This window comes from Camelus dromedarius, chromosome 3, assembly GCF_036321535.1.
Source record: "Camelus dromedarius isolate mCamDro1 chromosome 3, mCamDro1.pat, whole genome shotgun sequence".
Classification (NCBI taxonomy): Eukaryota; Metazoa; Chordata; class Mammalia; order Artiodactyla; family Camelidae; genus Camelus; species Camelus dromedarius.
This window is the reverse complement of record NC_087438.1, coordinates 107,573,942-107,579,941: the sequence shown is the minus strand read 5'-3', so window position 1 is coordinate 107,579,941 and position 6,000 is coordinate 107,573,942.

Genomic DNA, 6,000 nt, shown 5'->3' with positions numbered 1-6,000 from the left:
CTTCTCTGTGCAACATTACATGGCCTTGGATAACCCCCCCATCCTCACCTGACCTCTCTCACCTCCATTAGTTCTTTCTTCAAATGTCACCTCAGTAAGACCTTTCATGAAAATGTTATTTTAAATGGCAGTCCAGTTCCAAGCTCATACACATCCATTCCACTTATCCTTTTTCTGCTTTGGTTTCTTTATTTTTTAATTATTTTTAATTTTGTTTTTTATTGATGTATAATTGATTTATGATGTTAGTTTCAGGTATACAGCAAAGCGATTCAGTTATACATATACATACATATATTTTTCTTCAGATTCTTTTCCATTATAGGTTATTACAAGAAATTGAGTATAGTTCCCTGTGCTGTACAGAAGGTGCTTGTTGTTTATCTATTTTATGTATAATAGTGTGTATCTGTTAATCCCAAACTCCTAATTTACCCTTCCCCGCCCTTTCCCCTTTGGTTTGCTTTGGTTTCTTTATAGCACTTACCAACGCCAAACACAATGTATATTTACTTATTTCTTTGTTTATCATCTATCTATTCTTCCCCTGTTTCCACTAGATTGAAGTCTCCCTGAGAGTAGCGAATTTTGTCTGCCTTATTTATTCATTGCTGATTATCATTACTGAGAACCACGCTAGGCATGTAATAGGAGCTAAAAAATATGCGGTGAATGAATGAATATTCAAATGAGAAGAATCTCCAGGATCTCAAATGGTAAAGAATATTGCTGATAGTACCAGTGTTGTGGGTTTTATGCCTAATGCAAGGGCAGACAAGTAGGTTCCTTCACAGCTTTGCCAGTGGCTCCCTGGAGCCCTGTGTGGAACGGTATGATAAGATCGATTAGCAATGTCTGCCCTTGGGCATCAGGAGTGTCCAGAGGAATAATAACACCATGCCAGGTACTCTTCCCTCCTGCCCTGTGTCACTGCATGATCAACCCCCAACTCCATGTAGACGTTTCACTAGTGTCTACCATTAGCGTCTACCATTATGTACACATATTCACACTCACGACAAAAGTGCAGCTTGGCTCACGTTGTTTTAAAAGGTAACAGTCATTTTTAAGATCTCAGCTAAGATACTTTCTACTTTACGCTCTGTTTTAGCTGCCAGCTCATTGCTAATTGCCAACCTGTTGCAAGCAGTATTCAAATAATACAGCATCCCTGGGAAACAGATTTTTAAGTTGCAAGAAGCTTTAGAAATAATCTGATTCAAACTAATCATCTTACAGATGGAGAAACCAAGGCTTAAAAGATTAAGCATTTGTTCTCAAATCTCTCAGCTAAAATCATACAAATATGAATGTCACAACTTTAGCAGTTATAAACAAAAGACAAACCAGAGATCTAAGGAAATTAAGGACAAAATGAAAAGGGAAGAAGAAAAGAAACACATTTGGGCAGATGCTGGGCAGGGCATTCACATACTTTGTGTTTCCTGCCTCAATAAAGTGGACAATCACTGCCCTACTCCCATTTCTGAGAGACCACCATGTCTCATGTCTCAGGTCAGCCTCTGAGTCCAATCCTCACTGCTCTTTGTGTTTTGTCAGAATTAGAACATGTTGCTCCTGTTAATCAATCATAAGTCCTCCATATGATTTCCTCAGATAGATCATTTAAGAGATGACTTCATTTACTGGTTATGTATATATATACACACACACAACAGAATATTAGAGCCATAAAAGAGAATAAAATAACGCTGTTTGCAGCAACATGTATGGACCTAGAGATGATCATACTAAGTGAAGTTAAGTCAGACAGAGAAAGACAACTATAATATGACAGCACTTATATGTGGAATCTAAAAAACAATACAAATGAATCTATATACAAAATAGAAACTGACAGACTCACAGACAGAAAATAAATTCATGATTAGCAAAGGGGAAGGGGGAGGAGGGATAAATCAGGAGTATGGGATTAACAGATACATGCTACTATGCATTAAAGAGACAAGCAACAACGTCCTACTATACAGCACAGTACAGCACAGGGAACTATATTCAACAGCTTGCAATAACCTATAAAGGAAGATAATCTGAAAAAAATCATATATATATAATTTTATATGTAAAAGTTATATATATATATATAAAACTGAATCACTTTGCTGCATGCGTGAAACCAACACAATATTGTAAAGCAACTACACTTCAGTTTAGGAGGAAAAAAAGAGAGATGGCTCCATTTAAAATGGAATTCCATTCTCTAGCCTTGGGTAGCCCTTCGCTAATCAAACGGTTGTATTCCTCCCGGCTCTCTCACAAAGCTGTTTCTTGCCACCATCAGAGTCACATAGCACACGAGACAGCATTTTCAAGTAAGTCCCTATTCTACTGAAACTATTTGCTGGAAAATTCCAATAAACCTCTCCTATATGAATACTACTGCTTGAAGTTCATCAAAATTAGAGAAATCAGCCAGCAGTCCCTTCTTCTCTTCCTCACCCTGGTATTATGTTTTATCATATCAAAACTGCCTTCTGAGCACTCAGCGAACTTTCACCAGTACATGGATGATGTGGAGGGCAGCTGGGGTTTGGGGAGATTCAACAACCAGATCATTTCCACATTTGCTTTGCTCCCCCTTTGTCTTCAAGCCTTACCCACGGAGGGCTTCCCGCTCTGCCAAGCTTGGAGAGAGAGAGATGTCTTTATTAGACAAAGCACCCTGGAGGCTGCCAAGCCCTGGGTACACAGGAAAGCTTGCTTGGCAAACAAAGCAGTCACCCCAGAGTCTAAGATAAATAGACACACACTGAGGTTTCAGTGACCCAGAAAGCCCTAAAAAGAAATATGGTTTACCACAGGATAGAAAAAAGCTATTTTCTACCTAACACAGCTGATGGGTGTTTTTCCCCTTCCAAATGGACAAAAATAATACCTTGAGGAAGAGGGGGAAATGGCACTCTTTTTCAACTCCCCAAGGAGAAGTACTTGGGAGAATTAGGAGCCAGTGAGAAGGCTCAGCTGGAGTCGGAGCTGTGCTGCAGCGAGATCTGTGCCAAACAAGGACAGAGAGTGGCCAAGTCTATTTTCAGTGGCACTGACGCTCCCTGCTGATGATGTCTCTCACATAACAGGCTGTGTGCTTCACGAGGGCAAGGACAGTGTCCTGCTCGCCACGGTAGCCCCGCTCCTTCCAGAGGCCTGGCCCATGGTAGGTGCTCAGTAAGTCCTCAGGTAATGAGTTCATAAATCTTACCCTTATTTCCTATTCTTCTGTCACTCCTGCCATGTTCTTATTTTTAGACCGTGATGCTACGTGCTGGAGACCCTCCGTGAGTTTATTAGTTTCCCATATACAAATCTAACTCTGATTAAGGTTTCTATGCTAACTCAGTGACAAAAGCTGTCTCTAATATTATGTCATTTAATCCTCACCATGTATTTGTGAGTTAGGAACTGCTATTTTTATCTCCCATTCTACAGACGGGGAAACTGAAGCTCAGAGATGCTATGGAAATTGCCCAAGTTTAAACTCAAAACCAGGTCTCATTCTAAAGACTGTGTGCCTTTATTCCTACCCTTAAGGACTTGTTAGTGACATGAACAACGACTTGGATCATCTCTAAGACAGAACCTCTCAAGCTGTCCTGTTCACACAAATCATCTTGCTAAAATGCAAATTCTGATTCAGAAGGTCTGGACAGGCCTGAGTCCCCACAATACAACGAAACTCCCACACGGTCTGCAGATTGCACTTTGGGCGTCCAGCCTGTCTAAGAGATCTTTTCTTTCTGATGTCCTCCATTTCTATTAAACAGGAAGTATTTTTTACCAAAATAATGTTTGATTTCACTGTGTATTGGTGGCTAGTGAGATATTTAGCAAAAGGCTTTCTGGTATAATGCAAAGTCTCAGAGACTCTGCTCGGAGCTTGGAAAAAATACTGAAGTTTTGTGGGCAGAGATGTGATATGATCTTATTTGCATTTTAGAAGGTGTCTCTAGCTGCAGTGCACCGAACAGTTTGGGGAGAGACAAGATTGGAAGTGGCAGAGCAGGGAAAAATCTCCGGCAGTGGTCCAGACAAGAGATGATGTAGCTTGGAGAAGCTACCTGCCTCCTTGCTTCTAGTCTAAATGCTATCACTCACATGAAATTATTAGTATCAAAGTTGCTCAGAGGGAACTAGAGAAAGTATTAACTTAATTATGTAATTTTACAGAGAAAGACTCAGGTTAAGAGAGAAATTCCCAGTCATACAATTTATCTGCCATAGCATTTTTCACTACACTTTCTATAGTATGTTAACAGGTGTTATGAACAAGAAATAAAAAGTGCAAAGGGACACAAATGTGTTTAAGAAACACTTGATTAAATAGTTAGGCAGTTTTGTTTCCTGCAGGACTTCTCAGAGCCTTTAATAAGCTAATGTTCCCTGAGAATCTTCTAGAGTGAGATAATCGTACTTTCCAAATGACTAGGGAACATTTTTAGAACTTGTGTTTCATAAAAATACTTTGGGAAACTGGTGTCTGGTGTTCTTTCCCTGGATCACACCATACTGCTTCTCATTACTTGGGTGAATTAGCTGCATCTTCCTGGTACAGACAGGCCCCACCTTCACCTCTCTCAGGAAAACTCTTTATAGCCCACATATTTTCCCAGTTAACTCTTTTCCCTCTAATTTCTCTTCTATCACCTTCTGTTGTTGGTGAAGCATGTTTGTTTGTTTACGAAGTATGAATTAACTTGGTGGGTCTGTACTGTCTGATCCTCTAAGGGGGAAAGTTACTTTGAAAGCAAAGAAGGCAGAATCATAAGACTGAGTATAAACCCTACTTTGTTATTATTTTTATGTAATTACAAAAAATATATACCCATTGAGGTTTTTTTCTCATTTTTCAGATGATATGGCATAACCAGATTATCTGTCCTTCCAGCTCTAGTCTGTAAGGTCAATGTCATGATTAAAGTCTCTTTGATCTCTCTTAGCAAGGTCAGAAACTATCTGACAGGCCAGGGACTTGACTGAACTCAAACTTCCCTGTTATATGTCCATGCCCTCTCTTTGGAGCCTCTGTTCACTGTCCCCAAGAGGTATGTCACCTGCACACTTGTCAAAACCTTCTATGTGTCCTTAGATTCAGACACAGAGTTAGGAGTGGACCTTCTGAGACTGTATCCCTGTTTCTTCATGGGTACCTGGCCCAAATCGCTACATTGCAAGAGGCAAGAAGCCTGGCAAAGGTGTCCCAATTCTTCATCCAGCTCTCTCCCAGGCACTGCGACCTTTGGATGATGCCAAACAACTCACTCCCAGCTACCTTGGTAATCACCAAAGCTGCCACCTTTCAGAGAGCAACACAAATTCCTATCAGGTCCACATTCTGTCATCACACACCTCAGAGCTGATGGCCCAGGATGCCGCAGCCAATCCAGGCCACTTTGGTCACGACAGAACAGCCTCAGGGAAAATCAGCGGCTCATTCAGCCTTGCTTCAGCTGCAAGCAAAACCTGCCAGACCTCATTCTCCTCTCTCTCCCTGCCTGCTTCCTTCTCCCAGCCCCTCCTCCTCCAGACCGGCTTCCCAGGGGAGCACGGTGTCTCTTGTGGTTGGACTCAGTGTGCATATGGAAATATTACCTGAATAATTTACCACTCCCAATGTATTCTTCTTTCCTTAACTAAAGGGGTATGGGTCTATAACTGTACGGGGCAGAGAGGTTTTTATATACTGAATATGTTAATGCATAAACATATGCAATTTGCCAGTCACTGAACAAAGCCATGGGCTTTAACACTTCCTTGTCATTGTCCTTGGCTAAGTTAGAACTTTTCTCCCTTTACTTCTTATTGACATCCAAATGACCTGTGGAAGACTCCTATTTGTCAGTCTTTGGTAACAAAAGTCCAATTTTCCTTTTGCGAATGCACTCTTTTATGGGATTAAGTTTACGTGGCTTGTGTGGGAATGACCCCACTATGGCTCTGGGATGGACACATGATCTAGCCTTGGCAGTCAAAGTCACCTGGCCACCA